This window comes from Typopeltis vanoorti, chromosome 9 (genome assembly GCF_054136105.1).
Source record: "Typopeltis vanoorti isolate ZY-2024b chromosome 9, IOZ_Tvanoo_1.0, whole genome shotgun sequence".
NCBI classification, from domain to species: Eukaryota; Metazoa; Arthropoda; class Arachnida; order Uropygi; family Thelyphonidae; genus Typopeltis; species Typopeltis vanoorti.
Genome location: NC_143557.1, coordinates 60,995,008 through 61,008,880, shown reverse-complemented (window position 1 = coordinate 61,008,880; position 13,873 = coordinate 60,995,008). Strand labels below are relative to the sequence as shown.

General features: G+C 35.9%; 1 protein-coding gene across 3 annotated transcripts in view; it reads left to right on the top strand.

The window, feature by feature from the left end:
• LOC150103081 (putative phosphorylase b kinase regulatory subunit beta) overlaps window positions 1-13,873 on the top strand; it is an 860,602-nt gene that overhangs the window by 123,779 nt on the left and 722,950 nt on the right. The window lies entirely within an intron of this gene.

Here is a 13,873-nt window from a genome sequence, read left to right as displayed (position 1 = left end):
ATAAAGGACAAAAACTCTAGGCATACACTTTGGCAACACCCAAATAAAAACTGGAACACAACTGTACAGCTGCTTCAAACAGGTGCTAGGGAAATGGAATGGCATATGTGCAGCCTCTTCTTCTGCTTCTTCAAAGTCTTCAGCTAGTGTCAGTGCTTAGATGGTGTGCCAGATTACATACTCACAATCATGTGGTTGATAATTAGGACTCTTCCTCTAATGCCATAAAAAAGAAGTATTACAGTTGTATATGTATTATTATTGTTATCCTCAGACCTCCACATAGTCAAAGGCTCATCTTGGAAGGTCCCCTTTGTCATTTATACACACACAGCTCATCATACATTGCCTTAAATGCATTCAAATTCTCTGCAGATACCACAATCTTAGGCAGTGGATATCAATCCTGCAAAATCTTCATCCAGAAAAAAAAAACACTTCTCACTCCTCTGCTCAAACCCTGCTTATATAACTTATAACCCTGTTTATAGAGCTTAAAGGGATGACTTCTTCTTCTTCTTCTCCCTCTCCTCCCCACAATTCTTCCGGCATTCTATGAAAAACCTCTTCAACATTAATTTCATAAGAACGTCTTACCAACTTATATGTTTCTATGATATCATCCCTCCTTCTATCCACTGAACTCTGAAAATTGCATCTTCCCAACCTTTCTTTATACTCAACATTACAAGACAGAAACCACCTTAATCAATTGTCTCTGGATCCTTCCTAATACCTCTTCATCCTTTTGAAAATCATGTGACCAAATCTGTGCACAATAGTCCATATGTGGCCTAATCAAGACCTTATGCAATTATCATCATCATCATTATAATGCTAATTACAGATATAGACCACATTGGCCTGTTCCAGTCTCATTATCCATCTAATATTTTTTTTTTTTTTTGAGGTCTACCTAGCTTTCTCTTTCCAATTGGTTTATATTTTATTAATTGTTTAGGATATCAGGTGTTTGCCATTCAGTTTAAATGTTCTCTTCAATTTTGTTTGTAACTGTTTAGTTTTTCTTCCATTGATTTTAATCTTTACATCAGCCAAATCTGAATCAGAATGATTGTCTCTCTCTCTCCCAAAAATTTTGGGAGATTCTTATCTTATGTAACCATCAAAAATAGTTTTTAATGATATTTTTAATGATTTTAATTAATATTAATATGTATTTATTAATATTAATTTCTAGCATGTGACAACAGTTTTTTAATTGGTAAACCACCGACTGCTGTATGTACTTTGTATTCCTGTTCCTTTGTTTTGCTTGTTTCTACACACTGATGATGTACTGTCATTTTCAGTATGAAATATCTGTACTTTCATTTCATTAAAGTAATTGCTGTGGTTATCATGTAATTTATTATTTATTATTCTGTTGAGTTTATTTTTAGTTCCTATTTTTGTGTAATAATATTTGCAGTTCTTCTCATGAATCTCATTTCACTTATTTTTATTCTTTGTTTATCTTGTTTGTTTATTGCCCAAATTTCACTGCCATATAAAAATGTAGGCACTGCTGAAGTATTGCATAATTTCAAGCATGTTTCTTTTGTATGATATTTGGATTGCGTGTCCTATTTATCAGGCCTATAATCTGTAAAAATTTTGAAGTTTTTAATTTTGTCTTTTTCTCCTCATGATATTTCGCATCCAAGATAATTGAAAGTATTTATCTGTTATATTTTATTATTAATAACTGTTTTATTTCTAACTGGAGTTAGTCCACAAAATGCCATTCTTTTAGTTTTATTTATGGATATTTTTATTCCAAACTGTTCTACTATAATGTTTAAATTATATATTGCTCTTTATAAACTGTTTTTCTTATCTGATATTATTACCTGATCATTTGCAAATAATAGCGTATTTATTTTATTATTCCATGAAATTTCTATATCTGGATTGTTTAAGGTGTTTCACTCTATTAATATTTCATTCATATAAATATTAAAAAATGTTGCAGACAGAGGGTATCCCTATCTTACTTTGTTTATAGATATTTTTTCATCTATTTTTATTTTTATTTCATATATTCAATGCATGTAGTAAAATATTAGGTATATTTATTCTTTGTTTTATATCAAACTATATTTTTACTTTGTCAAATGCTTTTTCATAATCTATAAACAAAAGATATATTAAATTATCTTTCTCTTCTTTTCTCTATAAGTAATTTTAAACAAAAAAGTTGTATCCATTTTAGAGTGTCCTTTTCTAAATCCATTTTGATTATGATAATATTTTTTCACTGTATATTTTCCATTTCTCATTAAATAATCTAGTATGCAATTATTATTATTATTAATGAAGTCAAAGGACTCATCACAGACGATCTGTACTCACTCATGCAAAAAGATAATCAAACCATGCCTTAAACCCATTCACAGTTTCTGCACTAATCAGTCACTTTCCATGCAAAGAACCTGCTTCTCACTCCCCTGCTCACATCCTCCTTATACAGCTTCCATGGATGGATGGCCTCTAGTTCTATACCCTTTGCTGCCCTCTACTCTAGAAATATTTTCTCCACATTCATCTAGTAACAATCCCGCAACAACTTATATGGCTCAGTCATATCCCCCCTCTCCTTCTTCTATTTACAAGGCTCTGTGAGTTGCATTTCCTCAATATCTGCTCATATCTGACATTCCATTGACCTGATACTGATTTAGTAAATCCTCTCTGAACTCTCGTTTGCCCACTCACATTAATCTATTTCAGATGGAAGGCCACACTCTTCTCACTTCTTATAGCTCTTCCCATTGTTATTAATGTACACATTAAACAATAATGGTCTCAAAACAGATCTCTATGGCACTCCACTAGTTTTGAGATACCACTCCTTCATACACAACCTACTAATACCTTTCTGATAGCCAATCCCATCTGTTTCAATATAACTACTGGATTGGCGTGTGGCAGTCTATCAAAGATCTTTGAAAAATGTAAGTACACACCATATATGCATCTCTCTTTGCCCCCCCCCCCCCCCCCATAATTCCTTTGAGTCTTTCCAATAATTTTTGTTTGGTCCTTTCATCTTGATTCACCATAATCTGAATATTTAAAAATTTCATATTTGTTTGCTGAACTGTAAATTTTTATCTTATTTTCATATCTTTCAGTATCTTTATATTAAATCTTAGTTTCTCACATTTTTCTTTTTTGTAGTTTGATTAATTTTATTTTGATAATACTTGTAACTAATATATAGAGCATCAGAATTTGCATTTGTTCATAGTTTTCTCCAATCCATAGTCATAGTTTTTGCTGGTCATAGCACTTTCCACTCATCCATTATTATTATTATCATCCTAAGACCCCCCTCCCCACCATAGAGACAAAGAATCATCTAGGAGGTCTCTTTGTCATACACACTTCTCATAATACCATTCCTGTTTCAGATTCAAATTCTCTGCAGACACTCAGGCAATGCATTCCACTTATTCACAATTCTCCATGCAAAAAAACCTTCTGCTCACTCCTTTGTTCACACCCTCCTTATACAGTTTCTAGAGATGACCTCTTGTTCTCCGCCCAATCTACCATCATTTTATGAAAAACCTCTTCAACATTAATCCTATAACAGCTGCCTTACCAATTTGTATGTCTCTATCATATCACCTCTCTTCCTCCTATTCACCAGACTGTAAATTGCATCTTATCAACCTTTCTTCATATTCCAGAAATCAGAAACTACCTTAGACAATTGCCTCTGGACCCTTTCCAACAATTCCTCTTCATTTGAAAACCAGGTGACCAACCCTGTGCACAGTAGTCCCCATGTGGCCTAATCAAGGCCTTATACAATAGAACCAGAATCTCCTTACTCCTACAAGTCAGTATCCTATGCATCATTGCCAGAATTCGTTATGTTGTTCTTACAACTTTGGCAATGTGTTCTCTAAATTTTAGATCCTTATCCACCACCATCTCCAAGATCTATTTCTTCCACCTCCAACAATATATCCCCACCAAGAGTAAATTCTACATCCCATCTTTGTTTTCCAAATTTTAAAATCTTAAATTTTGCAACATTGAACTGGCATCCACACTTCCGTGACCATTCACTCAGTCTGTTCAAGTCTTGTGAGGCTACAACATCTTCTCTACTCCTCATAGTTCATCCCAACTTTGCATCATCTGAAACATCTGAATATCCCCAGTCAAATCCTCCCTAATATCATTAACATACAGGTTAAACAGCAATGGCTCTAAAACAGACTGCTGAGGCATATCACTAGTGATTTTCCTATTCTGGGATATTGCTCTCCCCATATACAACTTGCTGATACCTATCAGATAGCCAATCTCTAATCCAGTGCATTATGCTAATATTCACCCCCCCTCACCCATTCTAGTTTGACTATCAACTTATCATTCAGTAATCTATTAAAATCCTTTTCAAAAAAGTATGCTACTGTGTATCTATCTCCCCTTGTCCAATGAAGATATCACTCTGTTGTAATAAGTTAGTAGATTAGGGTGCTCAGCAGCTAGGTTCTCGTTCCTGCACCCTGTTAATACCCATTAGGAGAAGCTAAAGCTGCTGTCAACCAAACGCAAGTGATGGAACTAAAATGCTCCCAAATTTCTGCTCTAAAGGATCCTACCTGGGCCCAAGTCTAAAAATAATATCATTTAATATTGAAGGTTTCTCCAGTGTCAAGTGAGATCTCATTGCAAATATTTGCAGAGATAATGACTGCAATGTAATCTGCCTGCAAGAAACTCACAGAGGAGAAGACCTTACATCCATGGTATAAAACTCAAAGAAATACCCCACGATAAATATGGTAGTGCAATATTTACAAAAGATCCCATCGTCCATTGACTCAACGAACAACAGAAACATTGAGATTATTACGATCACATTTAAAAATATCTCAATCACCATAGTCTATAAACCACCAGAAGAAGCTTTTTCCTTCCCTGACATCCTCCTCAATAATAATGCATACATGACTAATGTTGTATTAGATGACTTTAACAGCCATAGTGTTAACTGGGGTTACACAAAGTTCGACAAAGATGGAGAACTTGTTGAAAAATGGACTGAAAACCTTTCTCTAAACCTGATACATAATCCAAAACTCCCTACATCTTTCAAAAGTGGCAGATGGAAGTGAGGCTATAACCCTGACCTCATATTTGTTAGCTCAAAAATATCCAACATCTGTGTTAAAAAGGTTTTAAACCTGATTCCACATACTCAACATTGACCTGTAATGCTTCAATTCAACACAGTCCCTTACAGACAACGATTTAATTTTCAAAAAGCTAATTGGAAGGGTTTCATGGAAGATCTTGACCACTCCACAGAACAAGTACCTCCAAACCTTCAAGAGTATACTGAATTCATAAAAATACTGAGGAAAATCTCCACTAAACTACATTCCAGGCCTTTCCATTGACATGCAAGCCCAGTATGCTGATTACTTACAACTTCACAACACCAACCCCTTCTCAGAGGAGAGTATTCAAGCAGGAGAGAAATTATGCTCCAAGATGGCAGAGGAAAGGCGTTCCTCATGGAAAAAAGAAATCAAAGTTCTTGATATGATCCATAGTAGCAGAAAGGCATGGAACTTTATCAACAGAATTAGGAAGGATTACACAAAGCCATATGAGCATCTGCAGGTAACAGCTAATCAAATTGCTCACCAGCTGCTGCTGAATGGAAAATTCACTAAAAAGCACACAAAAAATAAGATACTTAGAAGCCCAAGTGAGGAACAAAATATGATTAACTCAGATTTCACCATCACTGAACTCAATGCTGCCATAAACCTATTAAAACCTAGAAAAATCTGCAGGCCTTGATGATGTCTGTAATGAACAGATTAAACATTTTGGAACCAGGACTAAAGAGTGGTTATTAAACCTATAGAACACTTGCCCCAGAACCCTGAGGATACCAACTATCAGGAGGCATGCCAAAGTGGTGGCCTTTCTGAAATCAGGGAAAACTCCAACAGAAGCAAAAAATTATAGACCTATATCACTACTCAGCAACCTCTTTAAATAGGTTGTAGCCTATTCAAAATTTGTCATTCAGACAAATTTTGAATAGGCTACAACCCCTAATCGAACCCTATCTTATTGCTGACCAGGCTGGCTTTAGACCAGGCAAATGCTGCACTTCAGAAATTCTCAACCTCACTCAATATATAGAAAATGGTTATGAGCAAAAACTAGCAACAGGAGCAGTCTTTGTAGACCTAACTGCAGCATATGATACCATAAACCATCTCACACTCAGAAATAAAATATACAGAATAACTAGCGTCTATTGCCTTGTCCTCGTGATCCAATCACTCTTGGAAAACAGACGCTTTTACGTGGACCTTGGGGGTAGGAAGAGCCGCTGGCACCTCCAAAAAAATGGCCTCTCCCATGGAAGTGTGTTATCACCATTACTTTTCAACATCTACATCAATGATCTCCCCATCTTTCCAGGAACTAGAAATTTTATTTTTTCTGATGACCATAGCTACAGTCAAAAAATTTCAAGTCCATTGAAACTACTCTATCACTTGCCTTAAATAGTCTGATCACATACTATACCAGCAATCAACTAAAACCAAACCCCTTGAAAACCCAGACTGGCTTTTTCCACCTTAACAATAAGGAAGCCAACAGGAAGCTACGAAGCTACAGATTTCTTGGGAAGGCACTAATATAGAACATTCCTGGAACCCAGTCTACCTCAGTGTGACTCTCTATCGCACCCTTTCATATAAAACCCACATAGAAAAAACAAAGGCAAAAGTGAATGCAAGAAACAACATACTAAGAAAACTTACCTCCTCCAAATGGAGTGTAGACCCTAGCACACTGAGATCTTTTGCCTTGGCCCTTTGCTATTCTTCTGCTGAATACCCTGCCCAGTATGGTCCAAATCCTGCCATGCTGAAAAATTTGATCCAGCATTGAATGAAAGCTGCCGCTTAATTACAGGATGCCTGAAACCAACACCACTAAAAGACCTGTATACTTTGGCTGGTACACCCCTTTCAATTGGAAGATCTGCATTCTCAGCTGATGAAAGAAGCAGACAAATGAAGATGAACACCACCCACTATTTGGCCAGACCTCAGTGTCCCAAAGACCAAGATCCCGACATAGCTTCCTGGCAACTGTTGAACTACCTAAAAACCTCCCAGAGACTTCAACAGTGGCTTGCACTATACCCTGAAAATAATACTGGTATTCCAACAGCCAAACATCTGCCACGTGATGCCCACTTGGACTGGAATACTTGGAAAAGCCTCAACAGACTTCGAATGACAGGATGCTGCAAAACCTCATCAAATGGGGCTACCTCACTGGTCCAGACAATTGTGAGTGTGGGACAACCCAGTCCATGGAACACCTTCCTTCTTGTCCCTTTCTTTCATCGTCTTGCACAAAAGAGGACCTTATATCCTGCACAGAAAGAGCAGTTGATTGTGCAAGATACTGGAGGAACATCTGACCATATTTATTGTATACAAGTTATGTATAGTTTCCTTTTTTTCATATTTAATTATTATTCCCTGTATAATTCACCTACCAAATCTAAGCTGATCTCATTGTAACGTATCCTAATTTGTTGTAAATCATGTTATACCACTTACTACTGTACTACTTGTGTTTGGATACGAAATAAATAAATAAGTAGATTGCTAAAACATGACCTCCCTTTAGCAAATCTGTGCTGTTCATCAAAGATAATACCACTGTTGTCAATTCAATTCTGGATCTTGGTTCTAACCAGCCTCTCCAACAGATTGTTCTACAATTTGATGCTTGAGTTCTGTCACCTCCCTTAGGAAGTGGTGCTCTGCTCCTTTGGAACTTGATCCAATGCAAGATATATTAAACAAATATGCCAACTCCCTGACACATTCTTTCAAAATACATGGTAATATGTCATAAAGTCCCATAGCCTTATTAATATCAAATTTGCTCAATTCTCCATATATCTCTTGCTCATTCAAAGTCAGACTCTCCTTCTCATCATCATCCACAAACTCTCCATAATGTCACATTCACAAGGATGAAAGACCTTTATGAACTGTTCATTAAATATCTCAACTATATCCTCTTCAGCAGTTGTTATTCCATATTGCCATCATTCCATAATCATTCTTTCTTTTTTTTTGCTGGCTACATATCAAAAGAACTTCCTGGGATTGTCTTTTCTTTTCTTTCTTTTTTTGCATCATTAGCTAACTGCTACTCATATTGAACTTTTGCTTCCATTACCAACCAAGTTGCCTTCCTTGTCTGTTGTTTGTATTCCTCATGGAATTAATTATTATCACTTACGTTGCTAACATAATATCTTTTTTCTTTGTATTGTATGCATCTTCATTCATCCATTTCACACCTACCTTATTTAGCCTTCTGATCCTTGAAATACATTTAGACATTGCTTTTACTAGATAGTTCTTGAATATCTCCCAAGCAGCATTGATCTACTTTCTGCCCAACTCCTCATTTCATGCTACAGCTACAAGCTGTCTCCTGAGCTTCTCATAATCACCAGCCTTGTAGTTTCACATGTACTCTTTTCTCGTCGAAGTCCTCACATGGTTGGCAACTACCCAGGTAATCACTTCATGGTCACTCTCACCAACTGGAGGAAGATTTGATATCTCATTTATAATAAGATTCTCTGATGAGATGATCAAATCCAAGACTCTCAAGCCTTCTGTGACCTGTGTTACATAATGCCTGAAGTAGTTGTCCCTCAAAAACTCTAAGAACTCATTTTCTTTACTTCCAGTTGCTGTCTCATCATTCTGGTCTATACTGGCATAATTAAAATCATTCATAATGATCACACTGTTCCCATTTGCTTGGCTAATTTTCTTATACATTTCATGGTCACTACCCTCCACATTACCAGATCTATAGCAACATCTGACTGAATATTTCATTCTTTTTACTTCTATCTCACATCATACTGTCTTAAAACTACTGCCACTATTTCTCCCTTGTATCTTGTATGGACTTAACTTTCTTTCCCATCAACAATAGCACTCCATCTCCATTTTTAATTTTTCTATCTTCATGAAATATATCATACCCGCCCATCTCTATTCCTGTCAAGATGTCATTCATCCAACATTTCTCACTTATTCCAACAATTTTTAGACAAATGAACTCAGTCAATGCAACCATTTCACATCCCTTGTTTCTGATACTTCTAGCATTCGGATGCAAACATAACAGCTCATTCCTGAATCTATAACAAGTTTCTCTGATACCACTTATTAGATGTGACTTCTCCATAACCTCGTCTAGCCATTTCTGCCAGATCTACAGGAACTCAGCAAAAGCTACTCGACATCCTTTTACAGTTGATCTGCATACTCACTGAATGTGCTACTCCCAGTTATTTTTCATTCTATCCACCTCAGTTCCGTGCAACAACCTCTCCCATTAAATATTTCCAAAGGACTATAACTTCCAACCAGTTTAAGAAGAATATCAACAGATTACTCTTTTCTTCTCCTGAGCCCTGCCTGCACATGGCATTTATTTGCTATAGACACCTCTCATTTGTGAGAGTGATAAAAAAAAAATCATTCCTTCATACTCTCATAACCATTAATGCATATTAAAACTAATGTAATTCATAGACATGATGAACTTACTGTACAGGTAAATTATATAAAGAAGGTATTAAACAACTATAGAAGAGATTGGCTGATGAGAATGAGAAGGAGGAAGTTAATATTATGAAGAAAGAGTCAAAGGATAATCTTATATCATTGTATGGTGACTTGATCATTAGAGGTGTGATGACTAATAAAGTGCACAAAACATGTTTTCCTGGTGAAACAATGGAACAACTGCTGCATTGCAGTAAAGAGAAGAGCAGGCATAAAAAATTATTATTATGAATATCTGAGATTTCAGTGGTTGCATTGACATCTTGAAACTTCTGGTATAAAGACACATGGTGAAAATTAATATATATATATATATAAGTTTATTAATTGTTTGCTGCACAGCTAGTTTCATATTAATGAAGTGCATTTTTTCAGGGACATTTTTTATGAAAAAAAATGAGTTAAAAAACCAGCAAATTGTATGACAGGATACAAGAATAGAATATAACAGATGAAAATTAAGGTAAAAGTAAACAGTGTAAACAATGAAGTAAACAATGGGGGTGCTAAGGGTCAAAGCTGTATAACTGAGAGGAGACCTCCACATAAAGGAATGCAGAGAACCGACCAGGGCTTCTGACCTAATGTCCAATCTTCACCTGGATATCTACCTGGATAGTGAAGAAACGAGAACGGGCTGGCAATTTGGGATTTAGCCGACCAAATTGTATTCTTATTGGCTTAAACCAAAATACAAAATGATGGTACAACATGACAAAATTTCATGCCGGCTGGGACTTTGCCCGGTTAAACAAGGCCCCCTTGTTTTTGCCAGGGAACAAGGATGAACAGCGAAAAGTCAGCTACTTGAACAAATCTGAAAACACACCCAACTCAACATAACCTGAGTTAAAGATCACTACTATCAACATAAGAAGCCTGAATGGCAAAGAAATGGAGCTAGCTGAGGAATTAGATGAGTACCAGATCGACATAATGGGGATGACTGAAACAAAAAAGACAAAAACTGGTGATATCTTTTTGAGCAATAAATACAAAATGTTATATTCAGGCAATGAAAATCAAGGAAAAGAAGGAGTAGCCATAGTATTCAACAGTAAATAAGAGGCTAATCTTCTTGAATGGCAAGCAGTCTCTAGTAGAGTTATGAGCAAATATCAGAATGGGGACCTGGACAACGAGACTTATTTGTGCCTATGGTCCCATGGAAGGCTCTACTAAGATAGAAGTGGAGGAATATTTTGAGTCTTTAGAGAAAGCAATGACACAATGAAAAAGGAAAAGTTGGTCCTTGTTGGGAATCTAAATAGCAGAGTAGGAAATGATTGTGAGACATACAAAAATATTTTGGGAAATTTGGAGAAAAGAGCAAAGCTAATAATAATGGCAAATACCTGTTGGATTTCTGCTCAGGTCATTGACTGGTTATTACTAACATCATGTATCAACATAAAACTGTGCGCAAATTCACATGGAGAGAAGAGGCAAGGAATAAGAAAGGTCTCATTGACAATGTTATTGTTATAGTGATGTTTTCTCCCTGGTGCAGGACATCAGAGTGTACAGAGGATTTGAAATTGGAAGCGATCACTATTTAGTCTTGAGCAGGATAAAATTGAATTTCATATTGAAAAGGATGATATGTAAGAAAGTTTTAAAGTGAATAAAAGTTGAGCAGCTCTCAGATGTGAACTTTAGACTAAAATACACAAAGATTATTTAAAGAAAAAATGAAAGAGCTTGAGAACAGCAACCAAACCTTGGAGATTCAGTGAAGAAAACATTAATTGATTCAGCCAGAGAGGCATGTGGTGAGGTTGTCTGCAAGGATAGAAAAATCAGAACTCCATGGTGGACACAGGAAGTTAAAGAGGTGGCGAAGGAAAAGAAGAAAGCATATCAAAAGTTCCTGGCAAATAAATCAGCTTGTGCTCTTAGAGAATACAGAGACAAATGTAAGAAAACTAAACACTTTGTAAAACTAGCTAAACAAAAGTCATGGGAGGACATTGGCAAGAACATGGAAAATAAATATCAAGAAAGTGGCAAAATATTTTGGAGGTTGTGAGACGAAGCTTAGAAATGGAGGAAAGAGTGCTGTAAAAGGAGTTAGAGATGATAAAGGTGACACGAAAATGGGAGAAAAAAGGTATCTTTGAAGTATGGAGTAATTACTTCGAAAAATTGCTAAATGAAACAAACAGTGATAATACAGTGGTAAATAACACTCAACAGGCATACAGTCAGGAATACATACCCATACTTGAGGTAGAAAAAGCCATCAAGGGCTTGAAATGTGGAAAGGCAGCAGGTGTAGATGATATTCGATCAGAAATGCTGATCGAATATCATCTATATGGTGGTATGGTGGTATAAAAGTCTTACAGTGGCTGCACTGCATAGTTCAGAAAGCCTGGACAGAGGGGCAAATTCCTGATGATTAGAGTAAAGCTCTCATAATACCCATATATAAAAAGCGAAATAAAACTAAATGTGAGAATTAAAGAGATATTTCCCTACTGAGTGTTCCTAGCAAGATTTATGCAAGTATACTTGCATAAATCAGAAACGGTTGAGAAGAATTGTGGATGAAAAGCTTGGTGAAGAACAAGCTGGATTCAGGCCAAATAGAGACTGTCAGGATCAGATCTTCACTTTACGACAAATAGTTGAGAAAGCATGGGAATATAACAAAGATCTATATTGAAGTTTTGTCGATCTGTAAAAGGCATATGACATGGTGCCAAGAGAGAAGCTATTCAATACGCTACAGTTATATGGTGTCAATGGGGCATTATATCAATCAATACTTAGTCTGTATTTGAGTTGTAAGTCAGCAGTTAGAATTGACGGAAGTACAGGAAGATGGTTTAATGTTAAATCTGGTGTAAGACAAGGATGTACATTATCCCCTCTGTTATTCATTATCTATATGGATCACATTATGAAGGAAAGTGGTATTAAACCTGATATCAAAATTGGAGATGTTAATGTCAGCTCTTTGCTTTATGCGGATGATGTTATACTTCTAAATAAATCCACTACAAGTCTGCAAGATTCTCTGACTAAATTGAATAACTGTTGTAATAGATATGGTATGAAAGTCAGCAATAAATAGACAAAGACAATGAAAATAGGCAGAATCATTGAAAGTGTGAACTGTGTTGTGAACGGAGAACTGTGTTGTGAAAAGTAAAACATTTCAGCTACTTAGGCAAGCTGAAATTTTTAATGAAGATGGTAAATTAAATATAGAAATAGACAACAGAATCAACAAAGCTGTTATGGTAGGAAATCAATTGAATAAATTCATATGGAATAAGAGAGAAATTAGTCAGAACACCAAATTAGCTGTATACAAGACAGTGTTCAAACCAATTTTAACTTATGGATCTGAGAGCTGGGTCAGAAGTAAAACACTGACCAAAGACTAGACACCGCAGATATGAGAGTCCTGAGAAAAAATTAGGGGCATGAACAGATGGCATCAATGGCAATATCGTATTAAAAATGAGGATATTAGGAAAGAACTTGAAATTGTCAGCATCCGGGAATGCATTAGCAGAGCTAATCTAAGGTGGTATGGTCACTTAAACAGAATGGGTGAGGAAAGATTAGCGAAACACGTGCTCTCTGCCAGATTGGCAAGAAAAAGACCTAGAGGAAGACCAAGATATAGGTGGATTGATACTGTAGAAAGTTCCTTAGATGATAGAAATATAAGATCTGATAATGTTGGAGTCTTGACAAGTAACAGAGTGATTTGGAGGAAAATTGTAGATAGGAAGTTAGTAATGATGTAAATTCTTTATGTAGTACTATCATATCCTGTACACCCTCCCCCCCTTGAGGGTACATGGCAGGAATTTGATGATGATGATGTAAACAATGAATACATGTTAGTGCATGTACTAGCTAGTATTATCATGATGAACATAAAATGTGTATTGTATCCCTCACATATGTCATGTCAAATTTTTGATGAATGATGACACTTTGTTTTTTGTTGTGCTCAGTATGCATGTGTAAAATTTCTGAAGCTTCTTTGAATTTCCTGATAAAACAATTATGGATGGTCACTGTAGCATTTATATTTTTTGCCAAAGTACAGAATGGCCTTCATTGGTTTGTGTGATGTGCCAAACCAGATACAGGTATTGAATTGTTGAAAGTTTCCCCATTTGATTATAAATTAAATTAAAGATGCCGAAAAATTATATTCTTGTTTAATCCTT